Source organism: Apodemus sylvaticus, chromosome 4 (assembly GCF_947179515.1).
Source record: "Apodemus sylvaticus chromosome 4, mApoSyl1.1, whole genome shotgun sequence".
NCBI classification, from domain to species: Eukaryota; Metazoa; Chordata; class Mammalia; order Rodentia; family Muridae; genus Apodemus; species Apodemus sylvaticus.
Genome location: NC_067475.1, coordinates 83,909,059 through 83,923,510, shown reverse-complemented (window position 1 = coordinate 83,923,510; position 14,452 = coordinate 83,909,059).

The following is a 14,452-nucleotide window of genomic DNA, read 5'->3' as shown; positions in this document are numbered from 1 at the left end:
TCTCCGAAGTCATCTCCTCTTTCTGTTTACAATTGAGAGACTGGCATCAAAAGACTTAGAGACAGAGAGTACAGCTCTATCTGATGCTAGAAGTCAACACCAGATTCCCCCCCCCCAAAACGCTTTCCTGAGCACCCTGTGAGAACGAATTCTGGCATCAAGTGTACATGTCCTGGTAGCTGAACACCATCCCCACCTTGCATGAATCTCCTTCACACTCCCCCCAACCATCCTTACCAGCCTGGTCCTGGAACAAGTATGCCTGGCAGCCCCAGGGCTGTGTCCCAGCTGCCACTCCTCTCTGGGTAAGTACTTCGCTGTCTATCCTGTATATTTTTAACGAAAAACTCACTTGGCACCTTCAGTGATCACTTTCTGTATTCTATGCCACTGTCAGAAATATAAAAATAAATAAATTATCTGAATGAGATGATTGTCTACAGGAAAAAGAGATGACGGCCTACAGAAGCAGTTTTCAACATATGGATCCTGACCCTTTGGAGGGTTGCACACCAGATATCCTGCATATCAGATATTTATATTACAATTTATAACAGTAGCAAAATTACAGTTATAAAGTAGCAATAATTCTATGGTTGGGGGGTCATCACAACATAAGGAACTGTATTAAAGGGTCATAGCATTAGAAAGGTTGAGAACCACTGGTCTACAGGGAAATGAAACAGCGACCTTAATGTATGACACAGAATGTGTAAGTAAAGAACAAATGTGTAAGTAAGGAAAGTCAGTGACTTATTATTACCAGGTGAATGTTGGCGCTTCCAGAGTGGAGATCAGCTGATCAAGAAATTCCAACTAGAGAAAGAACAAGGGTATTCCAGACTGCAGAACAGCGCCAGCTCCTAATAAAATAGCAGAGAAGGAATTCACATCCAAAGATAGAAACCAGTGAAAGAAATACACCAGTGTAGACCAAAAGATTTAGGGACAGAGCAGATGTTCAACAGACGTAGGACCAGAAGGTTATCAGAGCCTGAGGGAAAGAAGAATTCGAAGGTGTCTCCAAGCTCCGTGATGGGTCCGTTGAGTTTGGGCAGAGATATTTCCTTTAGAAGGCAAAAGAGGAAGCAAAAACTTTGAAAGCTGTCTTCATGGAGGTGACAGGACTTGAAGAGATGATGGAAGAGTAGACTTGAAGCTTCACTGGTTCGTTATTGGGTCACAAGTAACTGATATATTTCCTGATGTTCTTTAGGTATGCCTTCCACATTTATTTTAAAAATGAATAACTCACTCTAAAAAGAGGAAGTAAGCAGAGAATAAATACAAAAGGCTGTAGTTCAGAAGAGAAAGACCAGTGAGGGAAGAAATAATTAGAAGAAAAAACATAAATATGAGACAACAATCTCAAAAAACTACAAAAAACGAAAGTCGTAAAATGGGTCAAAATACCCAGTTATTTATTCAGCAAATATTTATTGCTACCTCCATATGTCAAAAATGACTTGCTGCTGAAAACAGTTGCAGGGAAAGCACAAACACTCAGCAAAAGTCACTCTGCATGTCTGGGTTTGCTGTGCATGCCTGGCTTCCCCAAACTCTCTGCCCCTGCCCACAGGCAAGAGCTAGCAGACACTGGCCAGCTGTGCTGACAACTAAGTGACAAGGGTTTAGGGGGCAAGTGTTTGATGAGGGGGCCCAGAACAAAACCTTAAACTAGTTCATTAAGTCACTGAAGTTTGTCTGTTAAATAGAAGGCTGTAAGTTACATTAGTCAGAATTTGCCTTTTTTTTAAAGAATTAATTAATGTTGCACAGGGTTTTAACAGCAAAGCAAGGTACCATAAAAGGATCAGTATAGGCACTGACCTTATCCAGTTGTAGAAATGATAAAGAATTTAGCAGAAGACTGTGCATTCGGGCTCAGGGTTTCCTATTGCTGCAATGAAGCACCATGACCAAAGCAAGTTGGGGGGAAAAAAGAGTTTATTTGGCTTGCACTTCCAGATTATAGTCAGGCTAGGAACTCAAGCAGGGTTCCTAGAAAGCAATCTGGAAACCTGGAGGCCAGAGCTAACGCAGAGGCCATAGAGGGCTGCCGCTTACGGGCTTGCTCCCCCTGGCTTGCTCAGCCTGCTTTCTTATAGAGCCCAGGACCACCTGCCCAGGGATGGCACCTTCCACCATGGGCCCTTCCTCATTGATCACTAATTGAGAAAATGCCTTACAGCTGGATCTCATGGAGGCATTTTCTCAACTGAGACTCCTTCCTCTCTGAGGACTTCAGCTTGTGTCAAGTTGACACACCAATGAGACAGTACAGCCTCTCTGTTTCTAGTGAAGGTCTGAAGTTACTGGAAGTCCAAACACCCACAGACAAAGAGTAGACGGGTGTGCACAGTAGGGGATCCATGAGGACAGCTTGCAAGCTGCATCTTGCTGTCCCCATTCTAACCTCAGCTGGATACACAGAAAACATTGACGTCCTTTACTACGAAGCTGACTTGAGATTCAATGAAACCAAATGGGGAAATTCAGCGGGAGTCAGGAGAGGTGACGTCTGTCTTGTCAAGGAGACTCAACAGCAGGGCAGCTATCAGGGAAGGCAGCAGGAGCTACGGCTAACGCCAGGCTTCAGAGCCTATCCCCTACTGCACCTTTCCACCTTCCAACCCACACACACATTTGCCTTGTAACCCCAAGGAAATTCTAGGCAGTCTGTAACAACATCCCACAATCCTCCCTGGATGGTGTCCCCTTTTTAAATGTCCTGTATATGAAAGAAAAACAGTGACCAAGCCATGCTTCTGTCTAACTACCCTCAATTGTTGTTCAGATAGAGGTATGAGAAAACCTCTCCTCTGACCCATACAAAGCTGCTTTAGCTGTCTGGGATGGTCTCAGGTACAGTCCCTCTTTTAGTATCCTATCTATAGCTTGACTATTGAAATCGATGGTAGAGAACTAGAAGGAAAATACCCACATAAGGAAGAACTATTAATAATGATAGAATTCTCTTTACTGGCGATTCTTTTTGCTGCAACGAGTCACATGGTCATAGTTGACATGTATCTCTTCCTTCTGCTGCTAATTCCTCTGCTGTTCCCATGGCCTCCAGCAGGCACTTCAACTCACAGGTATTCCTCCCAGCCCCTGCTGTCCAGCAGCAAGCCGCAGTAAGTCAGACTCGATCACCTTAACTGGCTCAGTGTTCCAGGTCTCTACCTCACCATTCTTATTCATTCTGGGGCCTGAGAAACTCACCTATCCCGAGGGCACTATGAAGACCAGCTTCACACAACCATTCCTGGGCCCTCCAGGTGGGACTAAGTCTTCCAATTAGCAGAATTCAGTCACTGGAGCAGGATGCAGATTTCAGGATTAGAATGACTGGAGGTGTTCCTCTTTCCACTCCTTCATCTCTTGGATGCCGGGATCTGGGCTAAGAGAACAAAAACACCATATATACATTACTTGTTGATTTACAGCAACATCACGCTTCTAAGGATATCGCTTCAGCCATGTCTGGTGTTCTCACTCAGCTGGCCCTCCAACTACATCTTAAAAGACCATTCCACAGCTCTCTCTGGCCAGCTGCTTCAGGGTGTCAGAGAAACTCAGTGGACTGCATGAGTTGGAACCTCCTGACCCTCTTCATAGGCCATAGAATGAGTCCATTGGTCAGAAGCAATACTGAATGGAACAAGGCACTGCAAGGGCTCAGAGATGGTGATTTTTGGCAGAAACAGGAAAGCTGAATCCCAAGTAAGTGTTGCCCCTTCCAGGGCTGACACGGTCCAATGCCATCAGTCTGCTGACAGTCACCAGCTGGCTCCCCTGGGAAATGATGAGCTATTGGTCTTTACTGCTGGAGCTATGCCTATCCCCATTCGCTTCGGTGCATGGAAGCCAGTGTCGCCAAGACTACACATGACCTCTTGCCCTGCTGCTGGGGTCACCTGGTGCATAAACCCATTTGATGAAGGCAACTGCTAGTGGGGATGCAGACAGAATCATATAGGACTGACTCCTTCTCCCTGCGGGTCCTGAGGTCATCCTCACCAATGCCTCTCTGAGTTAGTACACATGGGACACACTCATGCTCTTCCCGTTCGTGAGGCTGATCCATGCGTCTACACCTCAGATTCCCTGTCACTGATAACCAAGGGCATTCCTTCTAACTCTCTGAAAGTCTGCCCAAATCTCTAGACCTTGCCCATGAGTCAGGCCATCTGTTTCTGCAAGCCCAGTGAGCAGCTGGGTTGTGCACAGCGATCATCATCCTGTTCTTTAACCATCGCCCCTCCAAGTCACCCAGGAGTCGGCTCACGTGATGTCACCACCCAAGTTCAGGTGATGCCAGCCCATGGAACAGAGCCTTCTAAACACTGGGCCATCACTTTCTAACCAGTTTAAGGAGAAAGATATTATTTATGACGAGTTGTAAAATGGCTTGCCAAATAAATGGGAAGTCTGAAAAAGACAGACTTAAGAGCTCAGCTCTCAGGAACGACTCCCAAAGCCATAACAGAATCAGGCCACCAAGGAGGCTGCTGGCCTTACCATGACCAAGGTGCTATAAAACCAGGAACCCTGAAGATTAAATGGGAAGCCATAACCCTACTACAAAGAAAGCATGGGCCTCCATGGCTATCCTGCAGTGTCCATCTGGTTTCACAATATTTTATTTTATTCCAAACAAAGGTAACTCTTAATGACATAATTAAATTATATTCAAGTTCATGACTATGGGGGGGGGGTACTCTGGGAAATGTAGTTCTAGCTTCCCAAAATCTACAGGACAGAGAGGGAATAAAGAGGAGGTTAGGGTTCAGGTTATGAAACCTCACTGCATTCTACAAAGCTGGTAGTTTCAAAGTAGCGTCTCCTTTAATGAGCAACATGAAAATGTTTCTAGGTAGAGGGAACAAAAGAAGGGAAGATCTGATAAGGGGTTGGTTGGGAGAAAACTGTCTAAGCGATGCTTTAAAGCAAAGATCGGAGTTAGGTCCAACACGCAGGCAGAAGGTTAAGTTTTATAGGAAAAAGAACATTTGTACCACCAAACAAGAGAGTCATGGAACCACTGAGGGGAAACAAAGACATCCTCTTGATGTAAACACTTCGATTGAGGGTCACTGTGGTGGGAAGGCTTAAGATGGCAGGAAAAGAAGCAAGAATGCACCTGGGTAAGTGCAAGGAGTCACTCAAGCCTAGGAGATGGACATGTGCCCTTTCCAGAAATGTGCATGTTTAACTAAGGCTTAAATTAAGGCTAAGTTGTTTTCTAGTCTCCTCTGTAAGCAATAAGATTGAGTGGCTTCCTCCACCAAGCTGTCTGTATCCCACTGTGTAGCAGCATTCCAAGACTCTTACAATGCTTTGTCCTCTCCTGTTGTAGGAGAGGTTTTAGCATGGAACAAGCCTCTGACCACACCTTGGATAAAGGTAATGTGACACATGAGAAAAGCTCTGTGTTCTAAAACTGGATGCTGCCCTTCCAAAGAAGCAGGATTCGAAACCTAACACCCAGGCAGCTCACAGCCTTGTGTAACTCCTGCCCCTGGGGATCTATTGTTGCCCTCTTCTGGTCTCTGTGGGCACTGCATGCACTTGGTACAGACATACATAAGGCAAAACACCCATATACATCAAAGGTAATTATTATTATTATTATTATTATTATTATTATTACTATGCTAACTGGGAGGTGAATAGAAAATATAGGACCCTCTTCAACTCCACAGTAAGATGTAGGATCAAGAGTCAATAATGGGTCTGGAGAGATGGCTCCAAAGTTAAGACTTCTTACTGTTCTTCCAGAGGATCTAAGTTCGGTTCCTAGCACCTCCTTCAGACAGCTCGCAGCCACATATAACTGTGACTCCAAGGATCTAACACTCTCTCTGGCTTCTATGAGCACCTTCATTCATGTGCTCAAATGTGCACAGAAATACACACAAGACACAATTCACATATCAAATAAAGCCCAAGAAGAAGGAAGGAGAGGCCCCTGGTCCTGGAAAGGCTTAGTGCAGCAGTGTAGGGGAGTACTAGGACAGGGAAGCAGGAAGGGGTGGATTGGGAACCAGGGAGGGAAGAGGGCTTATGGAACTTTCAGGGAGGAGGGATCCAGGAAAGGGCAAATCATTTGATTTGTTTTTTTTTCCCAAGACAGGGTCTCTCTGTGTAGCCCTGGCTGTCCTGGAACTCACTCTGTAGACCAGCCTGGCCTCGAACTCAGAAATCCACCTGCCTCTGCCTCCCAAGTGCTGGGATTACAGGCGTGTGCCACCACGCCCCGCCCAGGAAATCATTTGAAATGTAAATAAAGAATATATTGAATAATTTTTTGAACCTAAAAACAATCTTACTGGATAAGAGAAAAGTGTCTAAAAATATAAAGTAAAATAATAAAATTTGAGACCTGCCATTGTGAAAGCTGTGTTCTCAGTATGTTGAGTCACTCTACAGTGGTCTATTGGTCTCTGTCAGAGTGGAATGCTATTGTAAAGGGGAAGCTAGGGCTTTAGAACGTGCACATGCTTGCTTTTCCCATTGCTGAAGAAGCTGCAGCCTACAAAGCCCCTGAGTGAAACTGTAGTACTCTAGAGAGAGCAGCTCAGAGTCCCTCGCAGGCTATAGTTCTCCCACTGCATGAATGGACCCCAGGCTCATAGCAGGCACAAGAGGAATGGAAATTAAACTAAACACAAACAGCTAACTGTTCAAAGTATTTCATAACCATTTTACGGTATCCTTGTCTCTCTGCTCTTGCTCACCTGAAGACTTTGTGGGCTAACCTATAATAATCACACGGGTGCTAGTCAAAATTCAGGCTCAGAGTTCCACATTCACTATGTGAATAGAATTCTCCAGAGAAACAGGGCCAACGAGAGAATGGAGAGCCCTCAGACCAATACTCCATATGGGGGGGGGGGCCTCCATATGGAAAGACACCAGACTAAAAAATAAAGAAAGTTGACTCTGAAGGGTGCTTCCAGGAGACTGGAAATTTGGGCAGATATCCACATTTTATTCACGAGGTCAAAGTTCTTCTCTTCCCCAAGCCTCAGGTCTTGCTCCAGTGGGGCTAATCTGATAGATCCAAGATTGGATCAGTCTAGCTGTCCACATCATGGAAAATCTGCTTACTCAGAATCTACTAATAGAAATGTTGACCACATCTAAAAATATCTTCCCAGTAATATCTACAGTTGATCTCCAATTTGTGATGGTTTGGGTTTTTTTCTACTTCAAGATGACCCGTGGTGGTTACATCCAGTAGAAGTGCAACATTCTAAGCATTTCCTAAGCTAGCGTGCATCGTCAATAGCTTCCTGGTGCTACAACACTGGATTGATGTATAAGAAAAAAGGGCTGTTTTGTCTCTCACTTCGAAGGTGCAGCGCATGCTGGCTTGGACCCATTACTCTGAGTCTGGGGTGAGACAGTTTATTATAGGAGGGATGTGTGGCAGAGCAAAAGGCTTACCTCAGCCAGGATACAAGAGAAGGAAAAGAAGGTGTGATCCCATCCCCCACTTCAAAGCCATTTCCCCAGTGACCTAAGGGTCTCCCATCAGACCCCAACTCCAAAAGGTTCTATGAGACGTCATCGGTGCTACCCAGAGACCAAGTCTTTAATGCATCTTGGTGGGACATTTAGGATCTGGATTATAGCACAATACAGTACTGTCACACATTCTAGGCTGGGGCCAATGCCAGAAGCCATAGTCTCATGATCACAGGGCAACATTTGGTAATCTATGTGTGCCATGTTGCTAGACTATAATAATTAGTAGATCAGGTCTTTTGAATAAATGCTTTCCAGCTAGCAATGTGTTGGCTGGTATAGAACTCCATTACAAACAGAGAAGCAGCTATAAAGTGATGTTTGTCCATGTCACCATAGTCTAGCCAAGTCAGTGTGCCTGCCTGATGGCTCCACAGGTAAAAGTACTTGCAGCAAGTCTGACCAACCAAGTTCAATCCCTAGAACCCAAGTCAAGGCAGAAGGAGAGAATCAGTTCCACAAAGTTCTTCTCTGATCTCTACCCGTGAGCCACACATCTACATACACACCTTACACACACATTGTACTACACACATTACACACATCATACATACACACATACATACATACATATGTACATACATACATCAACGATAGACTGGTAGATGGAAGGAAGAAAGGAAGAGAGGAAAGAAGGATGAATTGATGAATGGATAGATAGATAAATAGATAGATAGACAGACAGGTAGAGTGCCAGTGAGAGGGTCCAGTGGATAAAGGTGCTCACCTGATGATGTGAGTTTGATCTTCAAATGGACATAAAGATGGAAGAAAAGGTCCAATTCCTAATGTTGTCCTGTGACCTCTACACAGATGCTTTGGCATGTGTACACACACAAACACAAAAACCCATAAACACACAAGTAATGAGGGATAATTTTTAAAAGAAAAAAATCTAACTGTCATCAATCACAGAAACTCATCTAGAAAGCTTAGACAGCTTTTAAAAATAATGCAAGGTGATTCTACTCCAAGCAGTCTATGTAATTACAGCTATAGTGGGGAGAGGGAGGTCCACAGGTTTCCTTAGAGTTTTTTTTTATTTGTTTATTTTATGTAGATGAGTACTCTTCTGCATGTATACCTACACACCAGAGGAGGGCATCAGAACTCATTATAGATGGTTGTGAGCCACCATATGGTTGCTGGGAATTGAACTCAGGACCTCTGGAAGAGCAGTCTGTTCTCCAGCCCATCTCTGTGATTTTAAAGCATCTGTTATTCATATTCTAGAATTTAAAGGTTATGGCATGAAATACAGCCCAAAGTCAATGCCCTGGCTGCTCTTTTAACAGAGAGAAATGAATACAGAAATTCTCTAAGCAGATACTGAAAAACGCAAAGGAGAGTCTAGGTAGCAGTTACAAGAGGAGACAGTCACCACACCTCAGGCTGCAGGGATACAGAGAAGTAACTGGAATGATTAGAATTAGCACCTGGAATCCTGGAATCGAGGTACCTCAGAGTTAAGATCCAAACCCAAAAGAAGGGCTGCCTGGATAGTGCAGCTGTCACCAGCACTAGGAGGAAGGGGCCGGGGAAGGTAGGTAGACACAGTGGTTTTGTTAAGAGAAAGCACTTGCTGCCTGGAACTACAATATAGCCCTGAAAAGGGGAAGAAAAATGCCAAGATGCTGCTTCTGACAGGAAGACATCTCCAGCATGAATAATCACTTCCTCTTCTGGGACTGTGTTCTTAGAGCAAGGAGCAGGAAATAGACAGGAAGTCTCTTCCTTATCCGTTCCTGCAGGCTCCCTTTACTGCCCCCTCCTGGTAGAACGCAGCAAAGCGCCAACAGGGAAGTCAGAAAGATGGTTCCATTTCTAGCAACCAGTGTGTAGCTAAGAGTCTATAGCTCAATAAAGAAGATGCTGATGTCACATCCTCAACACAACCCAAATGAAACAGCAGCAGCCAACAGTGAACAGACAACCTGGACCTTCCTTCCTGCCTTGACGACGGATCTCCTGTTAGCATACATGTACTGCCGTATCTTCAGTCCAGTGGTCCACAGCATAGATCGACTTTTTGTAATAAAAACTATGGTTAACTTAAATAAATGTGTGTATAGTATTGTCTGAATGGAGGCATTGTAAAGCCTGGAAACATTCTAAAACAGTTGATTCTTCAGAGGTAGCATCTGTTCGACCTAGGAATTTGCTTCCCAAGCCTACAAAATCAGAAACTCCATGACACAGTCAGTGTGCTGGCTGAAAAGACACACCCCCCACACTGTGTCCAGCTTGGTGTCAGGAGCATAAGTCATCTGATCTTTATAGTGAGCCTTCTTTATTGCAAGGTTCATACGTGTATCTTCTCTGGTTTTCATGTACATCCTTTCTTATCCCGCCACAAAGAAATGACTGGTAGTCAGAGGCGAGCAGAGAGTAAATCATGAAAGTGCTCTCTTTCCTTTGGCACAGGTGGCCATCTTCCGTGTTTGTATATGTAATTATGTTTCAGGCCCATCCTATGGTACAAGCATCCATCTTTATTTTAAGTTACTGCTTTTTACTCTGGACTTATTAATAAGCAACGTGATTAAGTCCTTTTTGGTCTCAAGAGCAATGCAACATTTCAGAAAACTTTAAAGTGAGCAAAGGAATCTGCAGGATTCCATGTGGACCTAAGAGAATCAGCTTATAAAATCAAAGTCCTGGCAGGTCGCAGCCCTTAACATGATTTAGGAAGGCTAAATGCGTTACGATGCTTCTTTCTCCAGATCTTCATGTTATTTTCCATGTTAACATTTTTTTCTTTGTGGTTGTATAAAAAGAGACAGGATTCAAGGATGAAAAAAAAAGAAAAGAAAAAACCTCTAGCCCTTGAAAGAGATATTCTAAATCATACATGGCAAGTTGGTGTTCAAGAAGATGACAAAATCAGCTGGATATGTTTTGGTGAACTCTTACATAACTGCTTTCTTGTTTGTTTCTTTGTGTTTAAGTCCAAAGAATCAATGCAATAATTTCACTGTTTCTTGACTATCTGCAGAGGAGAGAAAAGCTTTTATATTTATTTTATAAAAATAAAAGCTTGCATTTCCTGCAATAGTTATAAAAGTTCTTATTACAATGAAGGATACTTTTAGCCTTGGATTTCATGCTCATTTATTTATTGCATACTATATTTATTAATTTGCTAATAATTGCATGTTATGTATTTTGATCACATTCATCTTCTGCTCATCCCCCTAATTCTTCCCAGATCTACCTCCACTACCCTACTCCTCTTTCTGATTTTTTAAATCCTTCAACCCATATACTCCTAGGCTTAGGGTTATCTGCTAGAGTGTGGTTAACTTCACCTTAAAGGAAACTGGTGCTCCCTGCTCTGGAGGCCTTTAACTTTCAATAGCTCCTTAATTAGGGGTGGGAGCTCAGGAGTTTCTCCCTCTTCCTACTAGAATGTTCTCTTTAATATTTTCCAACAGTTCAAAATTGGGAAATTTCACATAAAAACCCAGATTCTGGGTGGTTCGGGTTTATTTGCTGTTTTGTTTGTTTTGTTTTATTTTGTTTTGTTTTGTTTGACCCAGAAACACTGGATGTGCATTTTCCCACGATGAACATGTCTGGAGCTAAACAGCAGCTGTCCATGTAGAAGAACATGGACTTGGCGGGCTTTGGGAATCCCTGTCTGTCACCCTTCCGGACACCACAGCATGCGATGCCTGCCTTACATCCTGACTGAAGGCGTTCCAGGCTGGCAGGAAAGCGGCTCCCTGATCCCAAATGGGCCATGAAACAAGCTGCAGCTCACAGGCCAGGCTGGCCCCAGCCTGCTTTCCTGGGCAACGCCCACCCTCTGTGAATGACTGGCAGGCTCCTTTGAACCTTTGGCCCTCAGCGCATGCCCACTTCCCTTCCCTCCCTAACCCCCCACCCCCCACCCCCACGCGCCTTGACTTATCATCCTTTTCTTTGCTGTTGGAACATTGGGCAGAATTTCAAAGCTTATAAAAATGTGTTTAAATTAAAGCCCAGAGACCTCCTTTAACCCCAAGACTTTGCAGGCAGCAGCCAGCCTGTCTCTACCCTGTCTTCTGCACTCACTCTCCCACGGACCAGCCAGCTGCAGTCCAGCTTCTATGCCCAGCACACCAGTGAAGCTGCTTAGCTGATGATAAAAGTGTACCCTTGTTGCCAAATCGAATGAACCTTGGTTTTTAATTTGTCTCAGCCCTATCAGACTTCTGGAACCTTCCCTATCTCTCAAATGTCAGCTGGGGCTTCCTTATCTGCTCTGAACACTCCCAGGGGTCTTGTTAAGTGCTGATCTTTCATACCATTATTGAATAACATCCTGGTCTTGTCCCTGACACACACAGCATCTCATCTCCCACTAATGACTCCATCTTCAGCAGTGACAGAGACTCGTTCTCCTTTGTATATATAGAGCACACTACTACAGTGGCTGGTCCACCATGGGCATTTTATAAATACTAAGGAAATGGATGGATGACTGGGTATGTGAGGCAAGAACTAACTTTTAAAGTCGAGAAAACAGAAGCAACCAAAAGGCTTACAAAAGTCTGTTTGTCTGTCTGTTTGGTTCCCAAATATTAACTTTATCCGTTATTACATAATGAAAATTATATGGGACTTGGAAAAATATGTCCTTTTCTCACTAGATGTTTACAGGAGTTGGGGTTAATAATGTTCTTCAGTATTTACTGGCATTTTAAAAGAGATCATCCCCAACTGTTTTACAGCTCCAATTACACAGTTATGGAAGGACTCAGAAAGACTCTATATTTCAAATAAAGGAAAGTTTCTTGCCCCAGAGACTTGGAGCAAGGGAGATAGCCTGAAGAAACAGTAAGATAAGAATGAAACTTGTGTGTCCCCAAAGCCCTTTAGGGAGACATTTGTGGGTCCACAGAAGCAACAAGACAGAGTGGCCAAGAACAAAATGGTTGCATTGCTCTGTGTCACTTCTCAATCTCTCTTGGCCTCTCTAGGGAGTTCCTTTGCTGATGATAAGCATTTGCTGGGTGCCCTAATCAAAGCACTCTCCCTGCCTTCAGTGTTGGTTCCTACCATGCTAATGGCATTTCAGTTAGAGCCTAAAACAAAAACAAAAAACAAAAACAAAAATTATGATGTTCTCTGATGCGGAGCTTGATTTCCACCATCTATTAGTTACTTAAAGATAGTGTTTATGTCTTCATTAAGTTTGTATTCTGTAGCTTAGGTAGAAACTAGTGTGGCTTTTGATTATCTGCTAGAGGCAGCAAGAAGACTGCCTCAAACTGGTGAGTTAAGATTGTCCCTTTTCGGATACAAATTGGAAAGGAAGAAGTCAAACTATCACTATTTGCAGATGATTTGACAGTATACTTAAGTGACCAAAAAAACTCTACTAGAGAACTTCTACAGCTGATAAACAACTTCAGCAAAGTGGCTGGCTACAAAATCAGCTCAAGCAAATCAGTAGCCTTTATATACTCAAATAAAGGATAAGCAGTCTGAGAAAGAAATTAAAGAAATGACACCCTTCACAATAGCCACAAACACCATAAAGTATCTTGGGGTGTCTCTAACCAAACAAGTGAAAGACCCATATGACAAGAACTTCAGATCTCTGAAGAAGGAAATCGAAGAAGATCTCAGAAAATGGAAAAATCCTCCATGCTCATGGATGGGCAGGATTACTATAGTTAAAATGGCCATCTTGCCAAAGGCAATCTACAGATTCAATGCAATCCCCATCAAAATCCCAACCCAGTTCTTCATAGAGCTAGAAAGAGCAATTCTCAAATTCATCTGGAATAACAAAAAGCCCAGGATAGCTAAAACTATTCCCAACAGTAAAAGAACTTCAGGGGGATTCAGTATCCCAGACCTCAAACTTTACTACAGAGCAATAGTGATAAAAACTGCATGGTATTGGTACAATGTCAGGCAAGTGGATCAATGGAATAGGATTTAAAACCCAGAAATGAACCCACACACCTATGGTCACTTAATCTTCAAAGTGACAAAGGAGCTGAAAGCATCCAGTGGGAAAAAAAGATAGTCTCTTCAACAAATGGTGCTTGTTCAATTGTAGGTCAACTTGCAGAAGAATGCAAATCGATCCATTCTTATCTCCTTGTACTAAGCTCAACTCCAAATGATCAAGGACCTACACATAAAACCTGACACACTGAAACTAATAGAAAGGAAACTGGGGAAGACCCTTGAGGATATGGGCACAGGGGAAAAGTTCCTGAATAGAACACCAATAGCTTATGCTCTAAGATCAAGAATTGACAAATGGGACTTCATAAAACTACAAAGTTTCTGTAAGGCAAAGGACACTGTCAAAAGGACAAAACGTCAACCAATAGATTGGGAAAGAATCTTCACCAACCCTAAATCTGACAAAGAGCTAATATCTAAAATATACAAAGAACTCAAGAAGATAGAACCCAGAGAACCAAATAACCCCATTAAAAAGTGGGGGTACCGAGCTAAACAAAGAATTTTCACATGAAGAACTTAGTTTGGAGGGCTAAGAAACACCTTAAGAAATATTCAACATCATTAATCATTAGGGAAATGCAAATCAAAACAACCCTGAGATTTCACCTCACACCAGTCAGAATGGCTAAGGTCAAAAACTCAGGACACAGAAGGTGCTGGCGAGGATGTGGAGAAAGAGGAACACTCCTCCACAGCTGGTGGGATTGTAAGATGGTACAACCACTTTGGAAATCAGTCTGGAGGTTCCTCAGAAAACTGGGCATGACACTTCCTGAGGACCCTGTTATACCACTCCTGGGCATATACCCAAAGGATTCTTCAGCATGCAATAAGGACACATGCTCCACTATGTTCATAGCAGCCCTATTTGTAGTAGCCAGAAGCTGGAAAGAACCCAGGTGTCCCTCAATGGAGGAATGGATACAAAAAATGTGGTATATTTACA